Below are 18505 nucleotides of genomic sequence, written 5' to 3'. Positions count from 1 at the left end.
TCAGGAGGCTGAAGAAATTTGGCTTGTCACCAAAAGCACTCACAAACCTTTACAGATGCACAATCGAGAGCATCCTGTCGGGCTGTATCACCACCTGGTACGGCAACTGCTCCGCCCACAACCGTAAGGCTCTCCAGAGGGTAGTGAGGTCTGCACAACGCATCACCGGGGGCAAACTACCTGCCCTCCAGGACACCTACACCACCCGATGTCACAGGAAGGCCATAAAAATCATCAAGGACAACAACCACCCGAGCCACTGCCTGTTCACCCCGCTATCATCCAGAAGGCGAGGTCAGTACAGGTGCATCAAAGCAGGGACCGAGACACTGAAAAACAGCTTCTATCTCAAGGCAATCAGACTGTTAAACAGCCACCATTAACATTGAGTGTCTGCTGCCAACATACTGACTCAACTCCAGCCACTTTAATAATGGAAAAATTTATTTTAAAAAATGTGTCACTAGCCACTTTAAATAATGCCACAATATAATGTTTACATACCTTACATTACTCATCTCATATGTATATACTGTACTCTATACCACCTACTGCATCTTGCCATCTTTATGTAATACACGTCTCACTAGCCACTTTAAACAATGCCACTTAATATGTTTCCACACCCGACATTACTCATCTCATATGTATATACTGTACTCGATACCATCTACTGCATCTTGCCAATGCCGTTCTGTACCATCACTCATTCATATATCTTTATGTACAAATTCTTCATCCCTTTACACTTGTGTGAATAAATTAGCTGTTGTGATATTGTTAGGTTAGATTATTCGTTGGTTATTACTGCATTGTCGGAACTAGAAGCACAAGCATTTCGCTACACTCGCATTAACATCTGCTAACCATGTGTATGTGACAAATAAGATTTGATATTGATATTGATTTAGGCATGGATTTGAGGAATCTTTGCACTAGACTAGAACAACATTTAATTATTATCCAATGGTATTCAATGCAAGCTCAGTGAAAGAAAGTAGGGCTGCTTTGGTGATATCTGTTGAGTGTAATGGCATGTCTCTCATGCCTATTATTTAGCTTTAAAGTGATGATTTTTAAATAAAGGCTGTCCATAGCAAATGAGGCTAACACTTCCCTTTGGGCCCTGTGCTAAAAAGGACAGCTGTTTTTTTAGGAGATGAGTCTGGTTAATTACACCGCCTATCACAATATTACATATCAGTTAAAGGAAAAGTATCTATTGAAGTATCTATTCCTGGCAGCTTGATGTTAAGTCACTATCATATTATTGTACGCAGCCATTTCATCTGGGACTTTGCCGACAAAGAGTATTTAAGTAACCCTTAGGGTGGATTCAAAGATACATTGACATAAATATCACTTCCTTGACAGGTTGACAGGAAAAGCAAAGGGTTTCCAGGAATACAGCATTGGGTCCCGTACTTGCCTCTTGACATAAGAAAATCTCTGGAAACTACCAGGTCTGTGCTGTAAGGACGGTAGCAATGGAATGATGTTCCCTGATTCTTTCCACCACTCTACATAAGGCTTGTCGACAAGTGTCTACTGCAATGCTCTACCAACTTGTCAAGGGAATTTTTCAGAAGGCCCTACGAGGTGTGCCAACGGTATACCCGTGCTGCCCGAAACACAAAGCATGTGTCCCTTTCACCCAGTGGGCCGGGACACCGATGACCTCAAAGATGCACGTCACTTTGTCACTATGCTGACAGCTACACTGTAACAGAATACCAGTACCAGATCACTCCACGTGGAGTCATGTGCAGGATGTGTTGTGTGCTAAAAGTGGCATCTGAGCCTTGTAGCCTATCGTAGTTAGCCAGGCAAAGAAAACACACCAGATTTAGTTTCAGATCAACTCTATTATCCCACCAGGGGAAAATGAATTTGGTCATGTGCTTATACTAACAGGGATAGGAAAAACAATGTACTCTTCATATGACATAATTGTTCCTTTGCCTTTTCAACAAGTTGTAGGGAGAGACAGGAGCAGGTTGTTAGTAGGTGGGAACAGTCAGTCCTGTTAACTTGATTTGGGTGTTAATAAGAATTCAGATTGAGTTTAATGAAATGTTCACCATTCAAGGGAATGCAGTATGAATAGCACCCATAATTAAATCCAATACATTCAACACATACACTTTATACTGTACATGTACATTACATCAGGTCCTATGGGTAATTTATTACTAATTGCGTTTGGAAATGTTTCTAGTGATTTACACTTAATTGACAGCAAAAGTAAATCTGAGCATAAGTATTGCAAGCGTTGATTATCAAAAGTGTTTATTATTCAAGTTGTTTCTCAAGGCTTAGCAGTCAGACGTCGTTTGTCCTTGTCTTGTCATGTCCCGTGTTTATTTCGTGTATATATCTTTTTATATATTTTTTCTTCGCATATATTTTCAATATTTTTCTTAACCTCAACTTCAACATACTCTCCTGCAATCTGCCTCACCCAATGTGGTATGGATCTGCTATTTTCTTAACTTTGAATCGGAACCCCCAACAGAAGCTAGCCAGCTAACTAGCTACTAGCTAGTAGTCAGCTAGCCAATGCTAGCGGTCATCAGCTACCTTTAGCCCGGACAACTTTTACCAGTCTGCACAGCGCGACTCAAACCAGAGCAAATCTGACTTATTTTTCTCCATATCTCCGGATACCTACAGCAAGCTCTGAACCTTTTCACCTGGATCATCGCAGCTACCTAGCTGCTATCTGAGTGGCCACATCCCTTTACACTTGTGTGTATAAGTTAGCTGTTGTGATATTGTTAGGTTAGATTATTCGTTGGTTATTACTGCATTGTTGGAACTAGAAGCACAAGCATTTTGCTACACTCGCATTAACATCTGCTAACCATGTGTGTGTGACAAATAACATTTGATTTGGTTTGATTTGATATTGATTTAGGCATGGATTTGAGGAATCTTTGCACTAGACTAGAACAACATTTAATTATTATCCAATGGTATTCAATGCAAGCTCAGTGAAAGAAAGTAGGGCTGCTTTGGTGATATCTGTTGAGTGTAATGGCATGTCTCTCATGCCTATTATTTAGCTTTAAAGTGATGATTTTTAAATAAAGGCTGTCCATAGCAAATGAGGCTAACACTTCCCTTTGGGCCCTGTGCTAAAAAGGACAGCTGTTTTTTTAGGAGATGAGTCTGGTTAATTACACCGCCTATCACAATTTTACATATCAGTTAAAGGAAAAGTATCTATTGAAGTATCTATTCCTGGCAGCTTGATGTTAAGTCACTATCATATTATTGTACGCAGCCATTTCATCTGGGACTTTGCCGACAAAGAGTATTTAAGTAACCCTTAGGGTGGATTCAAAGATACATTGACATAAATATCACTTCCTTGACAGGTTGACAGGAAAAGCAAAGGGTTTCCAGGAATACAGCATTGGGTCCCGTACTTGCCTCTTGACATAAGAAAATCTCTGGAAACTACCAGGTCTGTGCTGTAAGGACAGTAGCAATGGAATGATGTTCCCTGATTCTTTCCACCACTCTACATAAGGCTTGTCGACAAGTGTCTACTGCAATGCTCTACCAACTTGTCAAGGGAATTTTTCAGAAGGCCCCACGAGGTGTGCCAACGGTATACCCGTGCTGCCCAAAACACAAATCATGTGTCCCTTTCACCCAGTGGGCCGGGACACCGATGACCTCAAAGATGCACGTCACTTTGTCACTATGCCGACAGCTACACTGTAACAGAATACCAGTACCAGATCACTCCACGTGGAGTCATGTGCAGGATGTGTTGTGTGCTAAAAGTGGCATCTGAGCCTTGTAGCCTATCGTAGTTAGCCAGGCAAAGAAAACACACCAGATTTAGTTTCAGATGAACTCTATTATCCCACCAGGGGAAAATGAATTTGGTCATGTGCTTATACTAACAGGGATAGGAAAAACAATGTACTCTTCATATGACATAATTGTTCCTTTGCCTTTTCAACAAGTTGTAGGGAGAGACAGAAGCAGGTTGTTAGTAGGTGGGAACAGTCAGTCCTGTTAACTTGATTTGGGTGTTAATAAGAATTCAGATTGAGTTTAATGAAATGTTCACCATTCAAGGGAATGCAGTATGAATAGCACCCATAATTAAATCCAATACCTTCAACACATACACTTTATACTGTACATGTACATTACATCAGGTCCTATGGGTAATTTATTACTAATTGCGTTTGGAAATGTTTCTAGTGATTTACACTTAATTGACAGCAAAAGTAATCTGAGCATAAGTATTGCAAGCGTTGATTATCAAAAGTGTTTATTATTCAAGTTGTTTCTCAAGGCTTAGCAGTCAGACGTCGTTTGTCCTTGTCTTGTCATGTCCCGTGTTTATTTCGTGTATATATCTTTTTATATCTTTTTTCTTCGCATATATTTTCAATATTTTTCTTAACCTCAACTTCAACATACTCTCCTGCAATCTGCCTCACCCAATGTGGTATGGATCTGCTATTTTCTTAACTTTGAATCGGAACCCCCAACAGAAGCTAGCCAGCTAACTAGCTACTAGCTAGTAGTCAGCTAGCCAATGCTAGCGGTCATCAGCTACCTTTAGCCCGGAAAACTCTCACCAGTCTGCACAGCGCGACTCAAACCAGAGCAAATCTGACTTGTTTTTCTCCATATCTCCGGACACCTACAGCAAGCTCTGAACTTTTTCACTTGGATCATCGCAGCTACCTAGCTGCTATCGGAGTGGCCACTCCTGGCTAACGTCTCTGTCCCAAAGCAAGAGCCAATTAGCCTGGAGCTAGCCTTTGCTAGGCCCATCTCCCGGTTGGCCGAAGAGGTCCATCAGCCACTCCTTGGGCTACAATAACTATTTTGCCAATTGGCCTGGACCCCCGCCGACCCTTCACGACTGGACTACCGACGTACGACGTCCCCTGAATGCACATCTGCTAGCTGTGGCCCGCTAGCTGACTAGAGCAGGTAATAATTACTTATTCTTTGGCCACGATACCTATTTTGCCAATTGGCCTGGATCCTTTTACCACACTGAGCCCTGCGGATCCACAACGACTGGTCTGCCAACGCAACAGCACGAGGGGGCTACAACTAACTTCTTCTGTCGCGACGTCCCTCTAAGGCTAGCTTGATATCCCTGGCTTGCTAGCTGCCTGAATCGCCAGCCCGCCAAGCCACTCACTGGACCCCTATGATCACCCGACTATGCATGCCTCGCACTAATGTCAATATGCCGTGTCCATCGCTGTTTTGGTTAGTAATTATTACCTTATTTCACTGTAGAGCCTCTAACCCTGCTCAATATACCGTAGTTAACCCTTTAGTTCCACCTCCCACACATGTGGTGACCTCACCTGGTTTCAATTATGTTTCTAGAGACAATATCTCTCTCATCGTCGCTCAATGCATAGGTTTACCTCAACTGTATTCACATCCTACCATACCTTTGTACATTGTGCCTTGAATCTATTCTACCGTGCCCAGAAACCTGCTCCTTTTACTCTGTTCCGAAAGTATTATACGACCAGTCATCATAGCCTTTAGCCGTGCCCTTATCCTACTATATAGAGGTTAATCAGGCCCTGCAGTGCCTAGCTCCACTCCCATTCTCCAGGCGCTCCCATTTGTTGACTTCTGTAACCGTAAAAGCCTTGGTTTCTTGCATGTTAACATTAGAATCCTCCTCCCTAAGTTTGTTTTATTCACTGCCTTAGCACACTCAGCCAACACGGATGTCCTAGCTGTGTGTGAATCCTGGCTTAGGAAGACCACCAAAAACCCTGAAATTTTAATCCCTAACTATAACAGTTTCCGACAAAAAAAGAACTGCCAAAGGGGGCGGAGTTGCAATCTACTGCAGAGTTAGCCTGCAGAGTTCTGTCTTACCATCCAGGTCTGTGCCCAAACTATTTGAGCTTTTTTTTTCTACTTTAAAAAAAACACCTTTCCAAAAACAAGTCTCTCACCGTTGGCACTTGCCAGAGACCACTTTCTGCCCCCAGCTGTGCCCTGGACACCATATGTGAATTGATTATCTTGATCTATATTCAGAGCTCGTGCTGCTAGGTGACCTAAACTGGGGCATGCTTAACACCCCGGCCAGCCTACAATCTAAGATTGATGCCCTCAATCTCACACAAATTATCAATGAACCTACCAGGTACAACCCCAAATCCGTAATCACGGGCACCCTCATAGATATCATCCTAACCAACCTGCCCTCCAAATACACCTCTACTGTCTTCAACCAGGATCTCAGCGATCACTGCCTCATTGCCTGCATCCGTAATGGGTCTGCGGTCAAACGACCACCCCTCATTACTAGCCTGTCAAACGCTCCCTAAAACACTTCAGCGAGCAGGCCTTTCTAATCGATCTGGCCTGGGTATCCTGGAAGGAAATTGACCTCATTCCGTCAGTAGAGGATGCCTGGATATTGGATAAAAGTGCTTTCCTCACCATCTTAAATAAGCATACCCCATTCAAAAAATGTAGAACCAGGAACAGATATAGCCCTTGGTTCACTCCAGACCTGACTGCCCTTGACCAGCACAAAAACATCCTGTGGCGTACTGCACTAGCATCGAATAGCCTCCGCAATATGCAACTTTTCAGGGAAGTTAGGAACCAATATACAGGCAGTTAGGAAAGCAAAGGCTAGCTTTTTTAAACAGAATTTGCATCCTGTAGCACAAACTCCCAAAAGTTCTGGGACACTGTAAAGTCCATGGAGAATAAGAGCATCTCCTCCCAGCTGCCCACTGCACTGAGGCTAGGAAACACTGTCACCACCGATAAATCTGGGATAATTGAGAATTTCAATAAGCATTTTTCTACGGCTGACCATGCTTTCCACCTGGTTACCCCTACCCCGGTCAACAGCCCTGCGCCCCCCACAGTAACTTACCCCAACCTCCCCCATTTCTCCCTCACCCAAATCCAGATAGCTGATGTTCTGAAAGAGCGGCAAAATCTGGATCCCTATAAATCATCTAGACAATCTGGACCCTTTCTTTCTAAAATTATCTGCCGAAATTGTTGCCACCCCTATTACTAGCCTGTTCAACCTCTCTTTCGTGTCATCTGAGATTCCCAAAGATTGGAAAGCAGCTGCCGTCATCCCCCTCTTCAAAGGGGGGGACACTCTTGACCCAAACTGCTACAGACCTACATCTATCCTACCCTGCCTTTCACTGGTCACCATAGCAGCACCCAGCCGTAGCATGCGCTCCAGCAGGTATATTTCACTGGTCGCCCCCAAAGCCAATTCCTCCTTTGGCCGCCTCTCCTTCCAGTTCTCTGCTGCCAATGACTGGAACGAACTACAAAAATCTCTGAAACTGGAAACACTTATCTCCCTCACTAGCTTTAAGCACCAGCTGTCAGAGCAGCTCACAGATTACTGCACCTGCACATAACCCACCTATTATTTAGCCCAAACAACTACCTCTTTCCCTACTGTATTTATTTTAATTCATTCATTAATTTTGCTCCTTTGCACCCCATTATTTTTATTTCTACTTTGCACATTCTTCCACTGCAAATCTACCATTCCAGTGTTTTACTTGCTATATTGTATTTTCTTTGCCACCATGGCCTTTTTATTTGCCTTTACCTCCCTTATCTCACCTCATTTGCTCACATCGTATATAGACTTGTTTCGTATATAGACTTGTTTCTACTGTATTATCCATGACTGTATGTTTGTTTTAGTCCATGTGTAACTCTGTGTCGTTGTATGTGTCAAACTGTATGTGTCAAACTGGAAGGTTGCAAGTTCAAACCCCCGAGCTGACAAGGTACAAATCTGTCATTCTGCCCCTGAACAGGCAGTTAACCCACTGTTCCTAGGCCCTCATTGAAAATAAGAATTTGTTCTTAATTGACTTGCCTAGTCAAATAAAAATATACTTTTTCTATTGTATTATTGACTGTATGTTTGTTTATTTCAGGTGTAACTCTGTGTTGTTGTTTGTGTAACTCTTTGTTGTTGTTTGTGTCACAATGCTTTGCTTTATTTTGGCCAGGTCGCATTTGTAAATGAGAACTTGTTCTCAACTAGCCTACCTGGTGAAATATATATTTTTTTAAAGTTAATCAACTCATCCCTGGTCATGTTTAGCCTTGCCTTTACAGTAAGAGGGAGTGTCAAGTGGAAGTACTAAACACAGTTGTTGACCCCTCACCTTTCCCAATAATTTGTACTGTATTATAGAGGTTCGCACTGTCAGTCAGTCACCTAGTCTCGGGAAAATGTAAATATTATTTTCACCTGCAGTGCAAGGACCCTGACAAATATGAGGGGGTGGCTCCCCCGTGTGGCTGTGATCTATAACTGCAGAAACATTTTCTCATTGGCTCTTAACAATACTCTCCAGGGGCCATGGCAAAGGCATTATATTAAGAAACAGTAGTGAGGCTATGGTGATATTTATTATAGGAGTATTAGAGGGGTGTTATGGGGATGTTATGGGGACATTATAGGAATATTAGAGTGGTGTTATGGGGATGATATGGGGATGTTATGGGGACATTATGGTGATACTGAGGGACCTTGTATGGATATTAGGGGGAAGTTATTCTGATATTAAGGGGAGGTTATTCCCGAGGTAAAATGCCTATGTGCATTCGTATATGCATTTATGAGTCTTTACTTATTACATTTAAGAGACATGTTGTTGACGCCAAGTTATTAGAAAGAAACACAATGAAATGGAACGCAATAAAATGACCTTTAGTTAAAGAGTGAAGTGAATTACATGGCCTTGTTGGAGAACTGTTGTTGGCTGAAAACGTCCTCACAAAGCCAGGAGCATTTGTGTGGTTTCTCCTGTGTTTGAGAGGTGGATGGAAGATCCTCCTCTAGTGGAGACACGGCAGCTTGCGGAACGATGCAGGGGGGCTGAAGACAGAAGAGTGAGACTGACGTGAACATGATTTTGTGGCGATCAAACGTTGTCACTTCAACTTTTCCATTTACTCTGTTGACTATCCATGTTGAGGCATTGGATATACACTATGACGTGCAGTCAGGATAGGCAGGCTAGACAGTGCATCCACTGTAATAATCTAACACAATAAAATTACATTCTCAATGATTCTGGTGGTCTTTATGCTCATAATCAAAAAAATTCCTAAAACTGCATCAAAGACCTCAGGAAAGGTTCCAGGGTATGCATGCCCATCCATTCAAATCGTTGACGCACGCGACCATTCCCTACTCCAGTCACTGTCTATGAACAGGGTCAGTATCAACTTCGCTGCTTTGCCTAGCATCATTCGTTGCATTGAGACGATTTCATATTTTGCTCATTGCCTAAACATATTGTGTGGGTAAGCTCTGCACATTTGGACATGTCTACAAATACTGAACAAAAATATTAATGCAAAATGTAAAGTGTTGGTCCCATGTTTCATGGGCTGAAATAAAAGATCCCAGAAAATTTTCATATGCACAAAAATGTTATTTCTCTCGAATTCTGAGCACAAATTTGTTTGCATCCCTTTAAGTGTGCATTTCTCCTTTGCCAAGATAATCAATCCACCTGGCAGGTGTTGTCACGACTTCTGTCGAAGTCAATGCCTCTCCTTGTTACTAGCTTACTAGCTCTGAAAACAAGACAAGACAAATGGAAAATGAAAAATTGATCGGTGTTGCCACCTCTTCATTGCAGTTGCCGTAATAACCATCTTACGAAGTACATTTGGAGTCACCCGATAATATGGTGTTTTGTCCTCCCATTTCAACTTGGGAAACCATGCAGTTCATTAGGCTACAGACGAAATAAGTTATGATGAACTTCATAGAGTGGTGAAAGTTCACGGTGAAGAGCTCGATGCTGCTGTCCAATAAATATTGCACTGTACCTATCTGGGAGCTATTGGCTGGAGCGCAGGTGCCACGACCAGAGTATTTTTTTGCTATTTAACGAAACAGTTTTTGTGACCAAAAAGTTGAAAATGCGATGGAAACACATTGAACTTTAGATTTGTATTTGGTACATGAACACTTATGCGAAAGAGTACATTTTGTGTGCACTACATCACACACTGATTTTCTATCCACAACAAGTCATTTTGGTGGAAACAGAGGCCTACAACTGGGAAAAATGCGCATAATTTATTTAGCCTATTTTAGAATATTCTCATGATAATCTGTCGCCAATTAGATGTAAACCTAGCTAATAACCAAGTTTCCACAGTTTTCATGTGAGTAACGTCATACAGTATATAAAAGAAATCATGACTGCTGTGATGGAAATAGGAAGTTTCGGTACAATTGACATGGTCTGATCTTTTTGTGTCGATAAAATTAATTATGTGAGAAATGGCTGTGGACACGCCTTTAGGCACAAATATTTATATAATAGCCATCATAGGATTTTGCCTGTGCAAGCATATCCATACCATGATGCAGCCACTACCACGCTTGAAAATAAGGAGGAAGTTACTCAGTGATGTGTTGTGTTCTATTTGTCCCAAACACAGGCTTTGCATTTATGCCAAAAGGTGTATTCCTTTCCCGTGTTTTTTCCCCCAGTATTACTTTACTGCCTTGTTGCAAACATATGCATGTTTTTGGAATATTTTTATTCTATATATTTGTATTATTATTTTCAAAATTGTGGAGTCCCTACAATGTTGTTGATCCATTTTCAGTTTTCTCCCATCACAGCCTGTAGCTGTAGCTCTGTAGATGTTTTAAAATCACCAATCCCTAAGCAGTTTCCTTCCTGTCCTGCAGCTCCGTTCAGAAGGACAACTGCCTCGTTGATGTGTCTGGGTGGTTTAATACATCGTCCACAGCATATTTATTAACATGACCATGCTTAAAGATATATTCAATGTCTGATTTGTTTGTTATTACCCATCTACCAATCACTGACCTTCTTTATGAGGAATTTCAAAAAAGCTCTCTGGTCTATGTAGCTAAATCTGTGTTGAAATTCAGTACTTGACTGAGGGATCTTACAGATGTTGTATATATGGGGGAACGATGAATAAAATCATGTCAACCACTATTATTTCACACAGAGTGAGTCTATAGAACATATTATGTGATTTGTATTACAATTACATCTATTTCAATCCCACCTTGTAATAAAAAAACATGAGGTGGCGCACACCCAGAAAAAAAAAACATTTTATGTAGCGGTGTTGACTAACGGTGAATAAACTACAAGCTATAAAAATTAAGAGAGTTGCACACTCCATATATACACTGTTGGGTAAAACTTTGTATGTGAATGACTCCAGTTGTGTTGGGCAGGGCAGAGGTGTAGAAGCTTGATGCTCTCTCTGCAACTGCTTGGAGAAGACTTAAGGAATTGGGGATCTGGAACCTGAGATGACTGCCTTTGACCCCACGGTGTGTTAAGAAGGCACCTGGCAACCTGGTCCCTAGCAAACAATCTACAGAGATTGTCTCTGAGAGAGGGCTGTGAGATGGTGTGCTAAGAGTCACCGGTAGGTCATTCTGTAGCACCATTTGTACAGCTGAAACTTGTATGTGTTATGTTTGTTCCTTATATAATGACAAACCGGGACGTAGGTTTAACTACTTTTAATGAACATACTGTATACTTCAGCTAGAAGACTCCCTGTTTAGCCTTGCAAGGGACGGCAGGGTAGCCTAGCGGTTAGAGCGCTGGACTAGCAACCGAAAGGTTGCAAGTTCAAATCCCCGAGCTGACAAGGTACAAATCTGTCGTTCTGCCCCTGAACAGGCAGTTAACCCACTGTTCCTAGGCCGTCATTGAAAATAAGAATTTGTTCTTAACTGACTTGCCTAGTAAAATGAAGGTAAAATAAAAAAATTAAAAGGCATTCTTCAACCTCCTGCCCTCCTGCATAGTCTGCTGGGTAACGTAGCCTAAATGTTATTAACACATAACAACATTTTTTTTTTTAAAGAAAACTACTTTTCTATGTAACTACACGTCACATCACATTTGTTTACTCAAGCTGCATAACATGCCATTTTCAAGCTGCATAACATGCCACATTTCTTTCCCCAATTGTTTAAAAACATTGCTCTCATAACTTAAGAGGCAATAAACATATTCCAATGTATTGTTATTATTTTTTTCAACTAAATATAGTCTGTCCAACAATACTTTTTACAATACTTATTGTGGCTCTATTTCTTTTCACATAAACAAAACATTCTGTCACGACTTCCGCCGAAGTCGGTCCCTCTCCTTGTTCGGGCGGCATTTGGCGGTCGACGTCACCGGCCTTCTAGCCATCGCCGATCCACTTTTCATTTTCCATTTGTTTTGTCTTGTTTCCTTCACAACTGGTTTGCATTCCCTAATCACACTGCATGTATTTATTCCTCTGTTCCCCTCCATGTCTTTGTGTGAAATTGTTTTGTGTTACGTGGTGTTTCGCGTATAGCTGGTTTGTTCGTGTATTGTGTACACGTAGATGGTTTGTTTGTTAAAAACCTTATTCAGGTTGTGATGTCTCGCGCTGTACACTTTTCCTGCCAAATAAAGTGTGCGCTTGTTTCACAACTCTCTGCTCTCCTGCACCTGTCTTCTTCACCAGCAGCGCCCAGCCTTAACAAAAACTTAGAGCATTGTATTTGGTACAAATCATATCCTATATTCTAGACCTCAGTTGAATCTGGTAATGAATCTGGTAATGAATCTTGTTCAACAGGTGTGGCTGTTGAACAAGTTGAGGAGACTAAATTACTTGGCGTTATCTTAGAGTGTATACTGTCATGGTCAAAATATATATATTCAATGGTTGTAAAAATGGGGAGAGGGCTGTCCATAACAAGGAGATACTCTGCTTTTTTGACACCACACTCCAAAAAGAAAGTTCTGCAGGCTCTAGTTTTGTCTAATCTTGATTATTGTCCAGTTGTGTGGTCCAGAGCTGAAAAGAAAGACCTAGTTAAGCTACATCTGGCCCAGAACAGAGTGGCAAGTCTTGCTCTTCATTGTAATCAAAGGGCTGATGTAAATACATTTGTTCACCTTTATTTATTTAACATGTCTAGCGCAGGCATTCCGCTAGCGGAACCCCTCGACAACATTCCACTGAAAAGGCAACGCGCGAAATTCCAAAATATTTTTTTGAAATATGTAACTTTCACACATTAACAAGTCCAATACAGCAAATGAAATATAAACTTCGTGTTAATCTACCCATCATGTCCGATTACAAAATGCTTTACAGCGAAAGCACAACATATGATTATGTTAGATCACCGCCAAGTCAAAAAACACAGCCATTTTCCCAGCCAAAGATAGGAGTCACAAAAAGCAATAATATAGATCAAATGAATCACTAACCTTTGATGATCTTCATCAGATGACACTCATAGTACATCATGTTACACAATACATGTATGTTTTGTTCGATAATGTGCATATTTATATCCAAAAATCTCAGTTTACATTGGCACGTTACATGCAGTAATGTTTTGATTCCACAACATCCAGTGATTTTGCAGAAATACTGATAATAAACATTGATAAAAGATACGTATAAGTGTTATTCACAGAATTAAAGATAGACTTCTCCTTAATGCAACCGCTGTGTCAGATTTGTTTTTAACTTTACGGAAAAAGCATAATCTGAGAACGGCGCTCAGAGCCCAATCCAGCCAGAGAAATATCCGCCATTTTGGAGTCAACAGAAGTTAGAAATAACACTATAAATATTCACTTACCTTTGATGATCTTCATCAGAAGGCACTCCCAGGAATCCCAGGTTGACAATAAATGACTGATTTGTTCCATAAAGTCCATAATTTATGTCCAAATAGCCACATGTTGTTAGCGTGTTCAGCCCAGTAATCCATCTTCATGAGGCGCGAGCACTTCGTCCAGACAAAAACTCGAAAAGTTCCGTTACAGGTCGTAGAAACAAGTCAGACGATGTATGGAATCAATCTTTAGGATGTTTTTAACATAAAACATCAATAATGTTCCAACCGGAGAATTCCTATGTCTGAAGAAAAGCACTGGAACGAGAGCTAACTCTGCCCGGGAGTGCACGTCACGAGCCTGGGACACTCTGCCAGACCACTGACTCAAACAGGTCTCATGAGCCCCTCCTTTATAGTAGAATCCTCATTCAAGTTCCTAAAGACGGTTGACATCTAGTGGAAGTCGTAGGAAGTGCAACTTGACTCCATAGACACTGGTAGGCCAAGCTTTGAAAAACTACAAACCTCAGATTTCCCACTTCCTGGTTGGGTTTTTCTCAGGTTTTCGCCTGCCATATGAGTTCTGTTATACTCACAGATATCATTCAAACAGTTTTAGAAACTTCAGAGTGTTTTCTATCCAATAATAATAATATGCATATATTTGCATCTGGGACAGAGTAGGAGGCAGTTCACTCTGGGCATGCTATTCAGCCAAAAGTGAAAAGGCTGCCCCCTATCCCAAAAAGGTTGGAAGGCCAATTGAGAACAAGTTCTCATTTACAACTTCGACCTGGCCAAGATAAAGCAAAGCAGTGTAACACAAACAACAACACAGAGTTCCACATGGAATAAACAAATGTAAAGTCAGTAACACAATAGAAAAGTCTATATACAGTGTGTGCAAATGAGGTAAGATTAGGGAGGTAAGGCAATAAATAGGCCATAGGGGCGAAATAATTACAATTTAGCAATTAAACACTGGAGTGATAGATGTGCAGAAGATGAATGTGCAAGTAGAGATACTGGGGTGCAAAGGAGCACAACAAAAATATTATCAATATGGGGATGAGGTAGTTGGGTGGGCTAAATAAAGATGGGCTATGTACAGGTGCAATGATCTGTGAGCTGCTCTGACAGCTGATGCTTAAAGCTAGTGAGGGAAATATGAGTCTCCTGCTTCAGAGATTTTTGCAAATCGTTCCAGTCATTGGCAGCCGAGAACTGGAAGGAGAGCCGGCCAAAAGGAGGAATTGGCTTTGTGGGTGACCAGTGAAATATACCTGCTGGAGCGAGTGCTATGGGTGGGTGCTGTTATGGTGACCAGTGAGCTGAGATAAGGTGGTGCTTTAGCTAGCAAAGATTTATAGATTACATGAAGCCAGTGGGTTTGGCAATGAATATGAAGCGAGGGCCAGCCAACGAGAGCATACAGGTCGCAGTGGTGGGTAGTATATGTGGTATTGGTGACAAAAAGGTTGGCACTGTGATAGACGGTATCCAATTTGTTGAGTAGAGTGTTGGAGGCTATTTTGAAAATGACATCGCCGAAGTCAAGAATCTGTAGGATAGTCCGTTTTATGAGGGTATGTTTGGCAGCATGAGTGAAGGATGCTTTGTGAAATAGGAAGCCGATTCTAGATTTTATTTTGGATTGGAGATATTTAATGTGTGTCTGGAAGGAGAGTTTACAGTCTACCCAGACACCTAAGTACAGTGGGGCAAAAAAGTATTTAGTCAGCCACCAATTGTGCAAGTTCTCCCACTTAAAAAGATGAGACAGGCCTGTAATTTTCACCATAGGTACACTTCAACTATGACAGACAAAATTAGAAAAAAAATCCAGCTAACACATTGTAGGATTTTTTTATGAATTTATTTGCAAACAAGCAAGATTTCTGGCTCTCACAGTAAGTTTTTCTTTAAGAGGCTCCTCTGTCCTCCACTCGTTACCTGTATTAATGGCACCTGTTTGAACTTGTTATCGGTATAAAAGACACCTGTCCACAACTTCAAACAGTCACACTCCAAACTGCACTATGGCCAAGACCAAAGAGCTGTCAAAGGACACCAGAAACAAAATTGTAGACATGCACCAGGCTGGGAAGGCTGAATCTGCAATAGGTAAGTGGCTTGGTTTGAAGAAATCAACTGTGGGAGCAATTATTAGGAAATGGAAGACATACAAGACCACTGATAATCTCCCTCGATCTGGGGCTCCATGCAAGATCTCACCCCGTGGGGTCAAAATGATCACAAGAACGGTGAGCAAAAATCCCAGAACCACACAGGGGGACCTAGTGAATGACCTGCAGAGAGCTGGGACCAAAGTAACAAAGCCTACCATCAGTAACACACCATGCCGCCAGGCACTCAAATCCTGCAGTGCCAGACGTGTCCCCCTGCTTAAACCAGTACATGTCCAGGCCCGTCTGAAGTTTGCTAGAGAGTATTTGGATGATCCAGAAGAAGATTGGGAGAATGTCATATGGTCAGATGAAACCAAAATAGAACGTTTTGGTAAAAACTCAACTCGTCGTGTTTGGAGGACAAAGAATGCTGAGTTGCATCCAAAGAACACCGTACCTACTGTGAAGCATGGGGGTGGAAACATCATGCTTTGAGGCTGTTTTTCTGCAAAGGGACCAGGATGACTGATCCGTGTAAAGGAAAGAATGAATGGGGCCACGTATCGTGAGATTTTGAGTGAAAACCTCCTTCCATCAGCAAGGGCATTGAAGATGAAACATGGCTGGGTCTTTCAGCATGACAATGACCCCAAACACACCGCCCGGGCAACGAAGGAATGGCTTCGTAAGAAGCATTTCAAGGTCCTGGAGTGGCTTAGCCAGTCTCCAGATCTCAACCCCATAGAAAATCTTTGGAGGGAGTTAAAGGTCTGTGTTGCCCAGCAACAGCCCCAAAACATCACTGCTCTAGAGGAGATCTGCATGGAGGAATGGGCCAAAATACCAGCAACAGTGTGTGAAGAACTTGTGAAGACTTACAGAAAACATTTGACCTCTGTCATTGCCAACAATATAACAAAGTATTGAGATAAACTTTTGTTCTTGACCAAATACTTATTTTCCCCCATAATTTGCAAATAAATAAATTAAAAATCCTACAATGTGATTTTCTGGATTTGTTTTTCTCATTTTGTCTGTCATAGTTTAAGTGTACCTATGATAGAAATTACAGGCCTCTCTCATCTTTTTAAGTGGGAGAACTTGCACAATTGGTGGCTGACTAAATACTTTTTTTGCCCCACTGTATTTGTAGTTGTCCACATATTCTAAGTCAGAACCGTTCAGAGTAGTGATGCTAGACGGACGGGCAGGTGCGGGCAGTGATAGGTTGAAGAGCATGCACTTTGTTTTACTTGCATTTAAGAGCAGTTGGAGGCCATGGAAGGAGAGTTGTATGGCATTGAAGCTCGTCTGGAGGTTTGATAACACAGTGTCCAAAGAAGTATACAGTATACAGAAGTATACAGAAGTATACAGAAGTATACAGAATGGTGTCGTCTGTCGAGAATCACCAGCATCAAGAGCGACATCATTGATGTATACAGAGAAAATAGTCGGCCCGAGAATTGAACCCTGTGTCACCCCCATAGAGACTGCCAGAGGTCCAGACAACAGGCTCTTCGATTTGACACACTAAACTCTGTCTGAGAAGTAGTTGGTGAACCAGGCGAGGCAGACATTTGCGAAACCAAGGCTGTTGAGTCTGCCGACAAGAATGCGGGGCTTGACAGAGTCGAAAGCCTTGGCCAGGTTGATGAATACGGCTGCACAGTATTGTCTTTTATCGATGGCAGTTATGATGTCATTCAGGACCTTGAGCGTGGATGAGGTGCACCCATGACCAGCTCGAAAACCAGACGAAGGTACGGTGAGATTCGAAATGGTCGGTGATCTGTTTGTTAACTTGGTTTTCGAAGACCTTAGAAAGGCAGGGTAGGATAGATATAGGTCAGTAACAGTGTGGGTCTAGAGTGACTCCCCTTTGAAGAGGGGGATGACCGTAACAGCTTTCCAATCTTTGGGGATCACAGACGACACGAAAGAGAGGTTGAACAGGCTAGCAATAGGGGTTGCAACAATTGCGGCGGATCATTTTAGAAAGAGAGGGTCCTGATTGTCTAGTCCAGTTGATTTGTAGGTATCCAGATTTTGCAGCTCTTTCAGAACATCAGCTATCTGGATTTGGGTGAAGGACACATGGGGAAGGATTGGGCAAGTTGCTGTGGGGGTGCAGAGCTGTTGACCGGGGTAGGGGTAGCCAGGTGGAATGCATGCCAGTATCTATTGGCTAAGGGTTGAGGTAAGACTGAATTCATCACCTCTTCTTTTTATAAGAAACATTAATCTGATGAACATCGCAAATTGTTTGCATAGTCAATTTACACACAGCTCTTACCCCACCAGACATGTATACTTTTTTTTCACAGTCCCCGAATCCAGAACAAATTCAAGAAAGTGTACAGTGTTATAGAGAGCCATTATTACATGGAACTCTGTTCCATCTTACATGTACGATGCGACTACGTGTCTCAGCAGCATGCCGAAAACCAGCCCAGCCTCACACATTCAATTCGCGCATATATGTACAAAATGTATTTCAACAGATTTCGTGCGTTTTTGTTTATTTTTGTGTGGTTCAATTCGTTCGAAAATACACGAATTTATGTGCTACTTAATTCGTGCGGAAAAAAACGCATTTAACCAGTAGGCGACACACAAGCCTTTGCAACAACCGTACCTTTCAAAGCACCAAAATAACAAGGGTTACAAAAGCATCTCTCTCCATTGAATACAGGCGGTTGACGTC

Source organism: Oncorhynchus kisutch, linkage group LG6, assembly GCF_002021735.2.
Source record: "Oncorhynchus kisutch isolate 150728-3 linkage group LG6, Okis_V2, whole genome shotgun sequence".
Taxonomy (NCBI): Eukaryota; Metazoa; Chordata; class Actinopteri; order Salmoniformes; family Salmonidae; genus Oncorhynchus; species Oncorhynchus kisutch.
Note: the sequence above shows the minus strand (reverse complement) of the source record.